The sequence below is a fragment of the Triticum aestivum genome, chromosome 3D (assembly GCF_018294505.1).
Source record: "Triticum aestivum cultivar Chinese Spring chromosome 3D, IWGSC CS RefSeq v2.1, whole genome shotgun sequence".
NCBI classification, from domain to species: Eukaryota; Viridiplantae; Streptophyta; class Magnoliopsida; order Poales; family Poaceae; genus Triticum; species Triticum aestivum.
Window position 1 is genome coordinate 254,837,386 of NC_057802.1, and position 18,364 is coordinate 254,855,749.

The window sequence follows — 18,364 nt, forward strand, 5'->3', positions numbered from 1 at the left end:
CCCGGACATCCGGCCCCTCCCGAAGCCCCGGACATCCAGCCCGACGCCGGGACATCCGGCTCCGCCTATCTGCGCACAGTGAAGGGCCGAAGCACATGTACCTCTTCGCCCCCCTAGACTATATATACTCCATTCCCTTCCTCTTTCTAGGGTTAGCAAAGGATTAGCTCATTTAGAGATAGAGCTTTGCTCATCCATTACGGATCTCCTCCTCGAGAGAGACTGCGGCCCCTCTTCGGAGAAGATCACCTTGGATTCAAGACCCCCTCTTGGGTGGCCCCATCAAGACCTCCTCATGGAGAAGAACCGGTTACCTTTGTATCGTCCTTTGTTGACTTTGGATCTTGTATCTCACCTTTGTGTTCATCGATCTAGCACATGTGTGATCTATTCTTGTTGGTTGAGTGATTTCTCTCGTGTTCCCCTCGTGTTTCCCCTCGTGTTCATCGCGTTCTTCGTAGGGATCCGCTCCTTTCGTGAAAGATCGGCCATCTAGGGTTCCACCCTACATCAAGAATGATGGCTAGGTTCCGGTCGTTGCTCAATGCCCTGGAACTTAAGGAGTTATACTTGAACGGCAAGAGGTACACGTGGTCAAACGAAAGGAGAAACCCCACCCTAGAGAAAATTGATCACATTTTTGTTACCAACACTTGGGAGGACATCTTTCCACGAAACTTGTTGACGGCCCTTGGCACGGCAGTCTCGGATCATTCTCCCCTTTTTGTGGATCTGGACGCGGATTTTCACGTGGGCAAGCGCTTTAAATTTGAAAGCTTCTGGCCGAAGGCCGAGGGCTTTCTTGACGTAGTGCAGGAGGCATGGAATGCGGTGCCGTCGGAAGGAAACCCTTTCTTGGCCCTGGATAGCAAGCTTCATGCGACGGCCAAAGCTTTACAAAGGTGGAGTGACAAGTGGATTGGGAATGTTAAGCTTCAAATTTCCTTGGCCATGGAGATCATTGGTCGGCTGGACAAGGCTGCAGACTCGCGCCAGCTGGCGGATAACGAGCATGGCTTGAGGAAGTTACTGAAGAAGAAGCTACTTGGACTCTGTTCACTTGAGAGATCCATTGCGAGGCAGCGATCACGGATTTGGCAACTTAAAGAGGGGGAGGCAAACACGGCTTTCTTCCAGCGACAGGCAAGACACAGGCAAAAGAAGAATGTGATTACTTCTTTGAGCCACGAGGGGGTACTTTACACTGGGCAGGAGAGCACAGCGAAGGTGGTGGATGACTACTACGAGGCATTGTTCGGTGTTTCGGCTCGGCGGCTGACATCGATCAACTTGGACATGCTGGATCTCCCATCTATGGATCTCGCGCACCTCGAGGCCCCGTTTGAGGATGAGGAGGTTGAGAAGATTATCAAAGAAATGCCGTTGGACAAGGCACCTGGCCCGGACGGTTTCACTGGCCGTTTCTTTGTTTCATGCTGGCACATCATCAAGCATGATTTTATGAAGGCCCTGCGGCAGTTTCATGCGGATGACATGAGAGGGTTGGCTTCTATTAACAAGGCGCTGGTTTCCCTCCTCCCCAAGATCCAGGGAGCGATGGATGTGAAAGACTTTAGACCGGTGAGCCTTATAAGTGGACCAGTGAAGATCTTCGACAAAATTTTGGCATCCAGGCTTGCGGATGACCTGTCGAGGTTGGTGGGGCACCACCAGAGTGCATTTGTGCGTGGCAGATCACTACATGACAATTTTATGTTGGTGCAATGCACAGCTAGGAGATTGCATGCATTGAAGCGCCCGGCAGTCCTTCTTAAACTGGACATCACGAAAGCATTCGATACAATCCAGTGGCCTTTTCTTCTTCAGGTGTTGCAGAGGTTGGGATTCGGAGCCAAATGGATTACGTGGATGTGTGGACTGTTGGCCACCTCCTCCACAAGGATCACGGTTAATGGCATGCCTGGTAGGCCGATCTTGCCGTGCCAAGGCTTCAGGCAAGGAGACCCCCTTTCTCCTATTCTCTTCATCTTGTGCATGGAGCCACTGCGAGCTCTTTGCCAGTTTGCAACGGAAAGGGGGCTCCTTGCGCCTTTGGCACGTTCGGGGCTAAAACAACGAGTTTCCATGTTTGCCGACGACGTGGTCGCCTTTCTCAAGCCCAATGATTTGGAAGCACGGACTTGTGATGCTATTCTGAGGCTTTTTGGCCAGGCCTCGGGATTGGTGGTAAATTGGAGCAAAAGCTTGGCTATTCCGATTAGATGCTCGACGGAAGAGAGGGGTTTGGTTGTGAAACATCTTGGGCTGCTCCGCTGGCACGTTTCCATGCAGATACCTCGGCCTCCCTTTAACCCTGAGGAAGCCAACGGCGGCGCAGCTCCAGGATCTGGTGGACAAGGTTGGGGATGCGCTACCTTTGTGGAAGGCCTCCCTACTCCCAAAGAGTAGCCGCATGCTGCTAATCCATTCGGTGTTGTGTGCGATCCCTGTGCACTCTATGCTGGCGTTGGATTTGCCTGCAAAGACAATTTCTGCGCTATCTAAGATTTGCCGTGGTTTCTTGTGGTGTGGAAAGAAGGAGGCCCGTGGAGGCAACTGCTCGGTATCATGGGAAATGGTGTGCAGGCCCAAGTGGGCAGGTGGTCTGGGATTGGCGAACTTGAAGTGGCTCAATAAGGCTCTTCAAGCGAGATGGCCGTGGCTGCAAAAATTCGACAAAGGAAGACCATGGGTAGAGTTTCAAATCAGCGTACCGGTGGAGTCGGAGGCTTTGGTGCAAGCAGCGGCAGTTACGACTTTGGGCGATGGAAAATCCACCTTGTTCTGGGAAGATAAATGGTTGGATGGCTCCCGCATACGGGATCTCGCGCCCTTGATATATGACAGAAGTCCTTAGAGGGCTAGAAGGTTGTTGACGGTCTCGGATGCGCTCGACAACAACAGGTGGGTGACGACCATTGGCCCAGAGCTCTCGGCAGAAGCGTTGTTACAGTTCTTGGGGCTGTGGGCCAGATTGGATGAGGTGCAGCTCATTGAAGGAGTGGACGACACGGTGCGGTGGAGTTGGGAGAGCAACGACCAGTTCTCGGCGCGATCGGCTTATGCGGCGAGGTTCTCGGGTCTTCAGGTTTCGCCGGAGGCCGAGTTTACCTGGAGTTCACGGGCACCTCTTCGTTGTCGCTTCTTCACGTGGTTAGCGTTAAAAAACAGGTGCTGGACCTCGGATCGGTTGGCTAGACGAGGGCTACCTCATCAAAGCGCCTGCCCCCTTTGCGACCAAGAGGAGGAAACCATCGAGCACCTCATGCTCGGGTGTGTGTTTGCAAGGCAAATCTGGCATTGGTTGGGGCTGATCACCGGTAGTCCGGGTTTGGAGCCACTAGTTGGCGAGGAGCTAAGGGCTTGGTGTCTCCGACAAGAGTCTGCTGGGCACAACAGAAAAGCAAGGAGAGAGAAATGCCTTTTGGTAATGTGGATGATCTGGAGGCATAGGAACGACATTGTATTCAACAGAGCTACGCCCTCCCTCTCGAGAGTACGGCAGAGAATTATGGAGGAGGCCACGTTGTGGGATAAGGCGGGGCTGTTTCAAAAGGGGGCTGGAAGAGAGATGGATGGGGTACGGGTAGCCGGGTGGGAGGAAGAAACATAGGAGGTAGTGAGCCGTGAGTGTGTGGGTGGTGTCGGAAAACCGGCATGTGAATATTTCTTGTAAATTAAGACCTTGGGGAGTCTTTTCCCTTCTCCTTTAATGAATAATACGCATGCTTGTGCGTATTTAAGAAGAAAAAAAAGTAAATATGCGTGTCTTTAATTTCGCCTCCAATCTTGGAGCTGTTAGCTAGGGCCGGGGTGGACTGGAATAGCAAAGCCTAGAGTCTAGTTGCACGCATGTACATATCATTTGAAAATATAACCATTCATCATTTCTCGGCTAGTTTCCGACCCAACATTTTCACCAGCGAGCACTATCAGACGAACAACCCATCCCGACGGCCGCGCCGCCTTTATTGGATGACACGAGGGAACACCGCCTGCGCCGTCAACCGGAGGCTGCCGCCAGGGAGGGTAGCGGCGAGGCCTATAGAACTCTCGAATCCTTCCTTTGAAAGTGATATAAAACTGCTAGTTGAGACTGAATTCTTGAATATTGCTCGTCGGTCCTACCTGGGTCTGACAATTGGCAACAGAGCCGGATTTATTCCTTGGCCCGACTGGATCTGGGTGCCGAGGAGAAGTTGGAGGAGCCGTAAAATCCTTCCCCTCCCTCCCAAATCTTGGCGGCGATGTGTTACTAGGCGGCGCACACGCGGCAATTCATTCGGGTGCAGGTTTGGGAAAAGGAAGTGCTTGCTTAAACTCCTTGTTTTAGTGGTAAAATCCCACCCTCCCTCCCGAATCCGGTGTACCTCGGCGGCGGGCGCAGGCGACGATTCATTCGGGCACAGGTTTGGGCAAAGGAAGTGGTTGCTTAAACTAGGCAGTTTTATACCAATTGTTGAAGATCTGGAGCCAAAGGCCCCTTTGTCCCACCAGAATTTTCCACACCTATTTGGCGATCAAGCACCAATTCATAATCTTAGAATTAATCACCCCAAGACCTCCCAATTCTTTGGGTAGCGTATGGTTGGCCGCAAGTAAAAATATATACATCAGAGACTGCAAACCAAGAACCATTCTCCTCCAATCAAAATCAATAGGAACGCGCTTCTTGTATCTACATTATAGCATACATGCCGTTTGATCATCTACCAATGAAAATGCCACTAAAGACTTTCACCGTCGCCTCCTAGTGATGCCTCCCACTCTATGGAGGTCAGATCAATCTGAGACAGCATTAGCATAACCTCCCTCATCTCAGGCTGTCTAATTAATCCTCACTCAAGCACCACATCGAAATATTTGCCAGATTATATAAAGTAGAAATGCAGGATTAGGCTAACTGAGATGTTTCAGTGTGTCAGACTGACCTTACACACTTCTTCTATGGGGTAGTTGTCCTTCAAGGAGGGATCTATGATTTTCTCCAGTGAGCTCTCCACATCAGCTGATTTGAAAGCTTTTCTCATCTGTTCAGAGCATGACAAATGTTCCTTATTTGGTTGAATCATGATGCAAACATTGTAAAAAACAGATCGGCAAACTATAAAAATCAAAACAGCTCATACATTGACATGCATTTCTCATTGCTCTTACAATTGAGATATTGTCTTATTAGCTTCCTTATTGACCCGCACAAGTGCACTGAGACCAGTAATCAGTTCTACAAGAACTACTCCAAACGCATAGGCGTCAGACTTCGTAGTCATGTGAGGCTCATGAACTGACCTGCAGGGTTGATGCTTGGTATTACTATTACATTTGAAGCTTCATCAGCTCAAAAACTGTAAATCATATCCAAGTTAGAAACTAACTCCGGTGGGAGGTAGCTTGGCGTTCCAACATAATGAGTTGCCAGGCAATCTTCTTCATCACTGCGCTCAACAAGCTTTACCAGGCCAAAATCCGAAACCTGTTATCCAAAAAATAATCAGATTGCAATACTTGAGCGGATAACACTTAAATTTTGTGGCTTTGAATGGTTCACTTTAGCTCTTAGTCCATCATCTAGCAGAATATTGCTTGCTCTGATGTCACGGTGCACATAGCAGGCCTTCGTATGGTCATGGATCTACTCAATACCACGTGCAGCATCCGTTGCTATCTGTGTTCTTGCAGTCCATGAGAGAGGTTGATGACCTAATAATTAAGAAATAACTCATTCAAACTTTCAGAAATTTCAGTAGACAACAAATCTAGTTTCGTGGACAGAAGCAAACAAATATCAATATGCCTTTCACGTACCTTTCAGCAAAGGATCATGTAGATGCTCACTAAGTGATCCATTCTGAACATACTCGTAAACAAGGTATAGGTGATCCTCCCCAGCAGCATAGCCAATCAACTCAATCTGTATAGAACTGCGCAAGTTTATGACAACATATCTTCGTACCTCGTGATCGTAGCACGGATGGTCATTTCCTGGTAGATTCTACAATCTAAGTACATACCATATTCATGTGATGTACTTTGCACATCACTTTCAGCTCAGCAAAGAACTCCTTTGATTTGTTGTCTTTCATCATCTTAACTGCAATCTCCTGCGACCAAGGTCAAATATAAGGATCTGGTGTTGCTTCGAGATTACAGTTACCTGAGAAATATACTACATGAACTTCTTACATGTGTTCCTATGAAACCTAGGTAGACCATGCCATATCCCACCACCAATCTTCCTCTTCTCATCAAAATTAACTGAGGCGTCTCCAATCGCTTTCAGGCTGAAAATCACAGGTCTCTCTGTTTGGAATGGATCAATATCTCCAACCAATTGACTGAGAGTTACTCCCTCCGTAAACTAATATAAGAGCGTTTAGATCACTATTTTAGTTATCTAAACACTCTTATATTAGTTTACAGAGGGAGTATAAGATATATGTGTATCCAAAATGTCTACATGTAGCATAGGGAGAATAACAGACCATCAATCCTCTTGGATGGAAAGTAATGGCACTCCAGGATAGCTATACTTGTGTTGCTGCGAACTCTCTCCATCTCTTTCTTTGGCACTTCAACAATGGGCACCGGAGGTCTCCTTTTCAGGAGAAGTACAATTGTGAACGTCAAAAGGAGCATAATTGCAGCTGATATTGATACTGCAATTATGATCGGTAAACCAAAAACTCTAAATGTGTTTGAATCAAACAGGGAGGAAACATGAAAAAGATGAGCAGTCAGTTACCAAAGGGCTAAAAGAACACAAGAAATCCTATGATTGCACAAAACACAAAGGAAGAGAGAAACAGCATTAGATTTAAAAACAGACTTGTATTGCAGAAAAAAAATATACTGCTTATTGCGTTTTAGCAAATTAATACTATGCCAATGGTATCAATAAACTTTAGATTTTGCAGTTTTAGTAGTTTACAAATTTCCAATGATGCAACATACATAATTGATAAGTAGGAATGACTCAATTATGTTGGAAAAACCAGCAACTCCCATCGGGATGAACAAGATCCAACCCGGGTTAATAAAATCAGGATTTGTGACCCCCACATTCAAGCTTAGGATCTCCCTCGAGCCTGATTCAAACAAGGTTACGATGTTGCTTGTTAGAGTTATAATATAAGTCATGTACCCCTTTGTATTTATCCCGTTGTATAAGGGGTTTCCTGCATATGTTCCACACCTGTACATGTATATATATCGGCCTATGGCCTCATGGGAATACAAGTTGCATATTTCCTAACATGATATTAGAGCCTTAGGGTTTTTTTCCCGCGCGCACAACTCGTCCTTTCCGATCCAATCTCATCTCGCACGCCGCTGCCTTCTCTCACCGGCCGGCCGTCGCTGTCTTCCCCACCCACGTGCCTCTTGCAAAGCTGCTGCTCTTCCTTCCAACCTGCTGGGCTGCTGCATCCACCAGGCACGTGGCCTGCTGCTGCTGCTCCACTCCATCCGCTGCTGCTCCACCTCATCTGCCGCCACATATCCCCAGCACGTGGTATTCTGCTGCTCCTCCACTGCTGCTGCCAGCCGTCCACGACTGCCCGGTGGTCTGAGTCGGGATTGCCTCGTCCCCTTTGGCCGCTTCTTCTTCTCGTCGCTGCTGCTGCCTATCGGGTCCAGCCGCCACTTCCCGCCCGGGTTGGATCCAGTCATCCGCTGCCGATCGCCAGCCCTGCTGGTTGCGTCGATAGCTCGTCCCAAGCCGTGCTGCTCCTGCCAGGAGTTTCCCGTTTCGAGCACTCCCGTCAGCTACCGAATTCCTACCGCCTGATTCGCTCCACGGGCTACATCAGGATTCTTTTCGTAGCTGCGGCCTGTTGATCTGTAAAAAAAAAACAAAAAAAACAAAAAACAAGAACATGGTGTCTCCCGCCTGCTCTGAGGTGATTCCTGACGGTGTTTTCAGTGTTTGCTATACTGACCCCGTCTCGCACATGTGCCTTTCTTCAGTGCTTGGTGCTCGTCCGTCTGTGCTATCGTCCCCTGTGGCGACTCTCGCACGTGGTGATTGTCGCTCTACATCGACTCCTCCTACGACTTTTATCGGTGATTATCGTTCTACACCGGCTCCTCTCACGGCCCCCATCGGATGTGTTGATGCATATGACTCTATTGACCCGCGTCTTCCTTTGGCGCTTGGGGCTTGTCTGCATGTGCCCTCGTCTCCTTCACCGGCCTCTACGGATGATGTTGGTTATGCTATGTCGCCTCCTCTGGCGGCTTCCACAGGTGGTGGTGGGCCTGGTGGCCGCTCCTCTCCCAGTGCTACTGCGTCGTCTACTTCAGCTATGTACTTCACCGAGCAGGAGATTCTGGGACTTCGTGGTCTGCTGACCGCCTCCGGCTCTTCATTGCCGGGTGCCTCTACGTCGACCTCTTCAGTTGAGCTCCTGACTGAGCAGAAGATTACGCGCCTTCGGTGCTTGCTCGCTGCATGCTCTGGTTCTTCACCGACGGGTTCTGCTGGTTCTGCTACTGACTCCTCTGGCATTGTGAGACCACCTTCAACACAGTCAGGTACATCTCCATGGATTCTTGATACTGGAGCATCTTTTCATATGACTCATGATTCATCCACCCTGTCTTCTATTCGTGCTCTTGATTCTCCTATTCATGTTCTTACTGCTGATGGTACCTCCCTCCCGGTTAATGGTCGAGGCATTCTTAGCACCTCATCTTTTCATGTTCCTGATGTTGCTCATGTTCCTCGACTTACCATGCAACTCTTTTCTGGTGGTCAGATTGTTGACTCCGGTTGTCGGGTGATTCTAGACTTTGACTCTTGTTCTGTTCTGGACCGTCATACTGGTGCTCTCCTTGGTGCTGGCCCCCGACACCGTGACTCTCAGGGTCTCTGGGAGCTTGACTGGCTTCACCTTCCCTCTGCTGTCATCGCCGCCAGTCTTTCCCCCTCTGTTGCCTTGTCTACCAGCTCTTTTCAGCAGTGACATCATCGCCTTGGTCACTTGTGTGGCTCTCGTCTCTCATCCTTAGTTCGACGTGGTCTTCTTGGATCCGTCTCCGGCGGTGTGTCTTTAGACTGTCAGGGTTGTCGGCTTGGTAAACAGGTCCAGTTACCTTATCCTCATAGCGACACTATGTCTCAGCGTCCTTTTGACCTTGTTCACTCCGATGTCTGGGGTCCAGCTCCATTTGCCTCGAAAGGAGGTCATCGCTACTATATTATTTTTATAGATGATTTCTCTCGATACACCTGGATATATTTTATGTCTTCTCATAGTGAGGTGTTATCTATCTATAAGCGTTTTGCTGCCATGGTTCACACTCAGTTCTCTACTCCTATTCGTGTTTTCCGTGCTGACTCTGCTGGAGAGTATATCTCCAAGATGTTGCGTGGAGTCCTTGCTGAGCAGGGTACTCTTGCCCAGTTCTCTTGCCCTGGTGCTCATGCTCGGAATGGCGTGTCTGAGCGCAAGCATCGTCACCTTCTTGAGACGGCTCGTGCGATGATGATCGCCGCCTCTCTTCCACCTCCTTTTTGGGCCGAGGCTATCTCCACTTCCGCCTATCTCATCAACCTTCAGCCGTCCGCTGCTTTGCAGGGTGGTGTTCCTTTTGAGCGTCTTTTTGATCGTTCTCCCGATTATTCGATGCTTCGCTTGTTTGGTTGTGTTTGCTATGTTCTTCTTGCCCCTCGCGAACGCACCAAACTGACCGCTCAGTCTGTTGAGTGTGTCTTCTTAGGCTACAGTGATGAGCATAAGGGCTATCGTTGTTGGGATCCTATCGGTCGTCGGATGCGTATCTCTCGAGACGTGACTTTTGATGAGTCTCGTCCTTTCTACCCACGCCCATCTTCCTCGATTTTTTCAGTGGAGGATATCTCTTTCCTCACTTTTCCTGACTCACCTATCACCCCCGTCGCGCCTATGCCTATTCGTTCCACTCCCTCTTCTTCTCCACCTCTAGTCGATTTGCAGCCACCATCTTCTCCGGTCTCCTCGCCTAGCATGTCACCGGATTCTACACCTTCATCTCCGATGACTTCTTCGTCGCCACCCCCCGATTCTACCTTGGCGATTCCTCCTATTGTTCCATCTTTTCCTCAGCATTACACTCGTCGTTCACGACCTGTGGATGCTTCATTGGATGAGTCGTCCTCTTCCTCTCAGCCTACTTATGGCTTGCGTTCTCGTCCTCGTCCGCCTGTTGATCGCTTTGGATTTCCCACCGCTTGTGCTGCTGTTCTTGAGCCGACTTCTTACCGTCAGGCTGTTGTTCATCCTGAATGGCAGTTTGCGATGGCAGAGGAGATTGCTGCTCTTGAACGCACTGGTACCTGGGATCTTGTTTCTCTTCCTCCCGGAGTCCGTCCCATCACTTGTAAGTGGGTCTACAAGGTTAAGACTCGCTCCGATGGTTCTCTTGAGCGTCACAAAGCTCGTCTTGTGGCTCGTGGTTTTCAGCAGGAGCATGGTCGTGATTATGACGAGACTTTTGCTCCTGTGGCCCATATGACCACTGTTCGTACACTTCTTGCCGTTGCCTCTGCACGCCACTGGTCTATATCTCAGCTTGATGTTAAGAATGCCTTTCTTAATGGTGAGCTGCGTGAGGAGGTGTACATGCAGCCACCACCCGGGTATTCTGTTCCTGATGGCATGGTATGTCGTCTTCGTCGCTCTCTCTATGGCCTTAAGCAAGCCCCTCGCGCCTGGTTTGAGCGTTTTGCCTCTGTGGTCACTACTGCTGGTTTTTCAGCAAGTGCTCATGATCCAGCATTGTTTATTCACCTTTCTCCTCGTGGTCGGACTCTTCTTCTTCTCTATGTTGATGACATGATCATCACTAGGGATGACCCCGAGTATATTGCCTTTGTAAAGGCCCGTCTTAGTGCGCAGTTTCTTATGTCTGATCTTGGACCTCTTCGCTACTTTCTTGGGATTGAAGTCTCTTCTACCTCTGATGGCTTTTTTATATCTCAGGAAAAGTATATCCAGGATCTTCTTGCTCGTGCTGCTCTTACTGACGAGCGCATTGTTGAGACTCCTATGGAGCTCAATGTTCACCTCCGTGCTACTGATGGTGATCCTCTCCCTGACCCGACGCGTTATCGTCATCTCGTTGGCAGTCTTGTCTATCTAGCTGTCACTCGTCCGGACATCTCTTATCCGGTTCATATTCTGAGTCAGTTTGTCTCTGCTCCCACATCGGTTCACTATAGTCATCTCCTTCGTGTTCTCCGATATCTTCGGGGCACGATCTCTCACCGTCTATTCTTTCCTAGCTCCAGTTCTTTACAGCTTCAGGCCTATTCGGATGCTACGTGGGCTAGTGATCCTTCTGATCGCCGTTCACTTTCTGCTTACTGTGTTTTTCTTGGCGGTTCTCTCATTGCCTGGAAGACGAAGAAACAGATTGCAGTTTCCCGTTCGACTGCTGAGGCTGAGTTGCGAGCCATGGCTCTTTTGACAGCAGAGGTGACTTGGTTACGGTGGTTACTTCAGGATTTTGGTGTTTCTGTCACTACACCGACTCTGCTCTTATCTGACAGTACATGTGCTATTAGCATTGCGCGCGATCCTGTGAAGCATGAGCTCACCAAGCATATTGGTGTTGATGCTTTCTATGTGCGCGCTGGTGTGCAAGATCAGGTTATTGCTCTTCAGTATGTGCCTTCCGAGTTACAGTTGGCGGATTTCCTGACGAAGGCCCAGACTAGAGCACAACATGGCATTTATCTCTCCAAACTCAGTGTTGTTCATCCACCATGAGTTTGAGGGGGGGTGTTAGAGTTATAATATAAGTCATGTACCCCTTTGTATTTATCCCGTTGTATAAGGGGTTTCCTGCATATGTTCCACACCTGTACATGTATATATATCGGCCTATGGCCTCATGGGAATACAAGTTGCATATTTCCTAACATTGCTCAGTGTATCTCCAGGCTGGACTGTGTAGGACAACACCCCCTCCGGCCCCGTGGAGGAACAACCACAAAGAAGGTGAACCGTAATTGTCTTGTTTGCTGTAACAATAATGTTCCATGCAAGCCCGCTAAAGTTACTGTTGATGTTGTCAGCCGTGTCGTTTAAATTCACCTTATATTCAGTATCATGGAAGAGACCACTCATGGTGACGTTGATTGCATCACGCACACAAGGCACACGGATCAGCAAGTCCTCTGAACCAGAGAGCCGCTTGATGGGCTGGGTGGGAGATGTACTGCCATTGAAGAGGGAGGCTATCTCGGACAGGCTGCGCCCTTCAGGAGTCACATAAAGGTACAAGCTGTACAATGGGCTGAGCGACGCAGCATCACATTGCATAGGCTATTGGTTTGTTGCTGTTGATAAACTCCTTCCAGGTAAACTGAAACTGATGGGGAGGTTCTGCAGAAACAAGGCGGGGAAGAAGAACAAGGAATGTCTGGCCATGGGGAACTAGCAACTGGAGAGGCAACTAGAATTTGGTTGCAGACGGTAATTCGGTTGCAGAGGGTAATTCATCTGGCACTCCAGAATTTGGCTTTTAATGCTTGTATGGTACTTCCAAGGAGGCTAAGATGTCAATTGCCAGGCAAGGCCGGCCAAGCTTATTATATTGTTCCTAGTTTAACACTTCCCTGAAGCTCTGCAAGGTTTGGAATATGGGAAATTTCATCAGAGTATGAGATTCAGGTCAGGGTGCTTCTCACAATGTTAAGCTTGCCTTTGCCTTCCAATATTTTGCCTATTTTGCTAGGTCGGAGCTGGATTGCAAAAACATATAGCGTAGAAAAGGACAACATGACATGGACTGCTCACTCTGAGACAGCATTTCGACTATTGGTATTTTAATTTGAGACTGTCAAACACAATAAAAATTAAAATTTTCTACCAGAATTGACACTGAAGCTGCAGAGAGTAAAAGTATAAAAATATATACACCCCCTTTTAATCTGAAGTTGAACAGCCTTTTGAATTTTTGTGTGATATGTGCAAGTCAATTTCTGATAAGTTGACTAATTAAAGAAAATCCATTTTTTTCTCTTCGGTTATCTATAAAAAAATCTCATTGCACCAGCACAGCTATAGTTGACCGAGTCTCAACTTCATTATCCAAGCACTGAGAAGTAAATGTATATACGTTAAATATCGCCACAGAACCATAAAATGATAAAACTGCTGATTATATCATTTTGAGATGTAAGAATCTGCTTTCTTTCAAAAAATATTGTAATGTTACTCTACAACATCAACTAAGAAATTAGCAACACAAAGTTCCATGGATATACACTAAAAAATATTTTTATACTCAGCAAGAGCAAAAATATTCAACACAAATAATAATAAGTAAGAAAATAATTTATATCAAATGGTAAGGTAAAAATAGGAAGTTTCAGATATTTCATTTCTCTAGAACCATAACAATACAGAGTTTAAATGTACTTGATGTTCTGCACATTTCTCAATGATGCAAACCAAACCATCATTTCCTCATTTCGCCAACCCAACTTTCCTGTGTTCTTGTGCATATCTTCCTTCGACATCTCGGACCTGACCTCCTCAGCATCCCACCATATCTCCTGTGATGCACACAAGTTTGAAAGCATAATCTTGTACGAAGCCTTATCTGGATAGAACTCAAAGAGCTTTTCAGCAACTGCCCTACCAACTACCAAGGCTGGAATCACGGTGGGCACAACACCCCCAAAGTAATGCACCCCACACGCCACAATCTGCTGGCATTGGCATTGCTGTATAAGATCATAGGCCTCCTCCAGCTGGTTAAATGTTGCAACCAGTATGTACACATAATGCTGCATTTCAACCAGTATGTGGAACTCATCCCTCATTCTCCTAAACAACTTCCATCACTCATCTAGGAGTCCTGCATGACAACAAGCAGCAACTAAAGCTGAGAAGGTAGCACCATCAGGCCTGAGCTTATCACGAACCATCTCATCATGGACTTCAATGGCCTTCATTACAAATCCGTGAGAACCAAGGTTTGATATGACCATATTGTACATGACTGAGTTCTTATTAGGAATTTGGCGGAATACCAAATATCCCAGTTCAGCAAAACCACATTTTGCATAAGCATCCATTAGTGAAGATGAGACTTTGGTGTCTGTATCAGCTCCAACCCTGACTGCATAACAGTGGATCTCCTTGCTACAGCTGATAGTGGCTGTAGAAGCACACGCTGAAAGAAGACTAGCAATCAAGATGCTGTCAGGCCTCCTGCTGAAGTAGCACATTTCTCTGAACAAATTAAATGACTCGTCATACTTGCCACTCTGCACTTGCCCTGTAATTAGTGAAGAACATGTAACCAAATCCGCATCCAGCAAACTACCAAACAATGTTTGACCCGATTCCATGCACCCGCACCTGAAATACATGCTAACAAGTGCGCTTCTCGCATGGTCGCCAGAATCATAACCGCCCTTGATACACACTCCATGAACTGCTTGACCAAAAGCAAGAGCTTCTGGATCCCTGAAGGACGAGACCAAGCTGACCATGGAGTAGTCATCTGGCTCCTCCCCAGTCCTGAGCATTGCAGAAAACAGTTGAAGCCCCTCAAGCCACATTTGCCTGTACCCATACCCGGACATCATTGAGTTCCAGAGAACCAAATCGGGCTCACGCAAACCATCAAACACATGGCGAGCACTGTCCACAAGCAAGAACTTTGAATATGCGCTAACGAGCGCACTACTGACGATTGGATGGGAGGAACAGCCGGAAGATGACGCAATACCATGGAGGATCTTGGCGGCGCCCGGCCGAGAACAGCCGGCGCATGCGCGGAGGACGCAAGCGAAGGTGTGGGCGTCGGGCAGGGTGGCGGAGCGTCGCATGCCCGCGAAGAACGAGAGCGCGGCGGGGACGTCTAGGCGGCGGGAGTGAGCGCGCATGACAGTGTTGTAGAGGAGCGGCGGGGCCGGGCGGGGTGTTTCGTCGAGCAGGTGGGGCGCCGACGCAAACTCGCCGTGCGCAGCATAGGATCGGAGGAGATGGAGGCGAAGGTCGTCGGGGATGGAAGGGGAGGCGACGATAAGGCGTGCGTGGAACTGCTTCGTGCACAAGAAAGGGAGCGCGGCGGTGTTCACGCACTCCTCGCCATCTAACCAGCCTGACGAGGAGGCGGACAGCGAGGCACCAGTGCCACAGCGGGAGGAATCAGAGAGCCAAGAAGATGGAGGGGAGTAGAGGCAAGCAAGGGGGCCACAGGCAGGGAAAGAGAGGACTAGTCGTCGGACGTGTGTGTGTAGGACATGTGGGACCCAAGGTCCAAGGAGATGTATATGCAGTAGCGTGTGCGTTGTAACAATCAGCTATTGAGAAATATCAGAGAATTCTTTCCCCTTCTCCAAGCTCTGTTCCTCACCTACTCCTCTTTCTTCTTGATCTTACCTTGTTCTTGCTCAATTCCTCATCCCCTCCTGTCGATCCCGACGGGGTCGTTACAGATTTGGTACTCAGAGCCTCTTGGTCCGCCACTGTGCCTCACTCCCTCGATCCGGCCGTAACATCCACCGCGAAGGGTGTCTGGTTGCTCCGGCGACTGGACGCAAAATCCCAAGCGGGGTAGGTCCGATTTGGGGCGGCTGCAACGGCACCGTCGGCAGCCCCATCTGCGCAGACGAAATTCGTCTTGCAAGCCATGGAGGGCGTCCAGAAAACCTTGGAGGATTTGCTGCAAAAATTTTCTTCCCTCACAACAGAGGTCCAACAACTGGGCACGCAGGTGGCCGATTTCGGCGAGGGCCTTGACACAGTCAAGCGGAAGCAGGCTCAACATGATGCAGCCGCTCGTGCCGCACCCTCCTCCTCCACGGCACCTGCGGCGGCTCTCCTCATCAACAACGGGCCACAGCCGCTCCATCCACCACCAGTCCACACTCGCCCCGCTCAGGGTCGCCACGACGACCACCGCGAGTGTCGACCCTCTCCTCCGCCATCTCCCCGTGGCAACTATCGCCACAAACCACCCAAGCATGATTTTCCGCGCTTTGGGGGTGAAGCGCCACGCCTCTGGTTCGACCTATGCCACACCTACTTCGAGCTCTACCAGACGCCACCGGAGCAGTGGGTGACCACGGCGGTGCTCTACATGGAAGGGCATGCCGCGTTGTGGTGTCGGGCCTTCAAACGAGTCCGTGGACTCGGGGACTGGGCTACGTTCACTGCTGTGCAGGCGGAGTTCGGTCAGGACGAGTTTGATGCACTCCTACACCGCCTTCATCATCTGAAGCAATCAGTCAGTGTCACAGACTACCGTCTCGCCTTCGAGTCCATCATGTACCATCTGATCACGCTGGACCCGTCACTCAACAACAAGTTCTTCGTCTCCCAATTCATCATCGGCCTGCGCGACGACGTCCGCACGAGTGTGCGCCAGCACGCGCCCACAAGCGTGTCCAGAGCGGCGGCCCTGGCACGCATCCAAGAGGAAGAGACCGAGCAGGCCAAGCCACGCGGGCACCCCGCGATCTACGTGCATGCTCTACCGCCACCACCATGCAACGATGGCGCCAAACGTGGCCCGGACGACTTCGGCAGAGAGCGCCAACTGCGGGAATTCAGGTGCGCCAATGGCTTGTGCTTCAAGTGCGGCGACAAGTACAGCAGAGAACACAAGTGCAACAAGATCGGCCAGCTGCTCACCATCGAGGTTGGCGATCATGGTGAACTTTTGTTAGATGATGCCATCCGTGCCCTTGAACTGCTTGATGAACATCCAGAAGACGCCGCAGCCTATTACCATATTTCAGTTCATGCCGTCGCAGGCACGGAAGCAACCGGAACCATGCGCCTCCGCGCACTTGTCGGAAACCAAGTAATGTTGTTGCTGGTGGACTCCGGCAGCACACACACATTCGTCAATGCTACGTTCGCTGCCCGGGCAGGCTGTGTCGTGCAAGCGGCAGAGCCGGCCACCGTGCGTGTGGCCAATGGCGACACTCTCCAATCTACACAGCAAGTATCCAAACTGAATTGGTGGTGCCACGGACACACATTCAGCACTGACATGCGTCTGCTCGAGCTGGGTGCCTACGATGCGGTCCTCGGTGTCGATTGGCTAGCCTAGTTCAGCCCTATGAACTGTCATTGGAGACTTAAGACCATGGAATTCCATTATGACAGTGTTAATATCAAGTTACAAGGTGTCCACACTCCCACCGAGCCTACACTGGCAGAGATGCGAGCGGATCAGCTGTCCAAGTGGATTCAGGGCAACGAGGTGTGGGCATTGGTTGTCGTCCATGCAGATACCAATTCTGCAGCAGCCACTGATCAAGTACCACTGCAATTGCAAGTCCTGTTGGATGAATATGCAGACGTCTTCCAGGAACCCAAAACCTTGCCACCACATCGCGACTTTGACCACGCGATCCACCTGGAGCCAGGAACATCACCACCAAATGTCAGACCCTATCGATACTCTCCTCTCCAGAAGGACGAAATTGAGCATCAAGTCGCGGAAATTGAGCATCAGACGTCTTCAAGCAAGCATTAGCATAATTAACACCGAATAATGCACCACAAGTAGGATATAATTTTCATTGCATGATTATTGACTTTCGTGCAGGCATAGGGAATAACAAACCTTAACACCAATATTCTTACTAGAGCACAATTACTCATCAACATAACTCACATATCACATCATCATATCTCAAAACTATTACTAAGAATCAAGTTTATTTTGTACAATGATCTTCATGACATTCTTTTCGTTATCCTTCTTGGATGTCTATCACTTTGGGACTAATTTTCATGAGTTGCTTTCCATAAGCTCAAACAAATATAAGTGAAGATCATGAGCATAACAAATTTTCTTTCTCTCAAAATAATTTAAGTGAAGCAAGAGAGAATTTCTTCAAAATTTTACTAACTCTCAAATAAATCTAACTGAAGCAAGAGAACATTTCTTAAAAAATAACAAAGCACACCGTGCTCAAAAAGTTTTAAGTGAAGCACTAGAGCAAGTCCTAGCTCATAAAAGATTTAAGTGAAGCATAGAGAGCTATTCTAACAAGTCATGATATAATTTTGGCTCTCTCAAATAGGTGTGTCCAGCAAGGATTGATGACTTCAAACACAAAATAAAACAAGCAAAGACACATATCATACAAGACGCTACAAGCAAAACACATATCATGTGACGAAATAAAATAGCCTCGAGTAAAATACGGATAGTTGTTGGAAGAAAGCGGGGATGCCACTCGGGGGCATCCCCAAGCTTAGTTGGTTGCTCATTCTTAGATAATAGCTTGGGATGCCGGGGAATCCCCAAGCTTAGGCTCTTATATCCTTCCTTCATCCATCGTAAGATAACCCAAAACTTGAAAACTTCAATCACACAAAACTCAACAAAACCTTCGTGAGAT

General features: G+C 48.9%; 2 pseudogenes across 1 annotated transcript; both read right to left on the reverse strand.

Moving 5' to 3' along the window:
- Positions 1-4,705: 4,705 nt before the first annotated feature.
- Positions 4,706-7,668, reverse strand: LOC123076259 (lysM domain receptor-like kinase 3; annotated as a pseudogene).
- A 5,639-nt stretch (positions 7,669-13,307) lies between these two features.
- On the reverse strand, positions 13,308-15,191 carry LOC123078337 (putative pentatricopeptide repeat-containing protein At1g64310; annotated as a pseudogene). The gene has a single exon (XR_006437346.1). The product of XR_006437346.1 is annotated as a putative pentatricopeptide repeat-containing protein At1g64310 (transcript).
- Between the last annotated feature and the right edge of the window lie 3,173 nt (positions 15,192-18,364).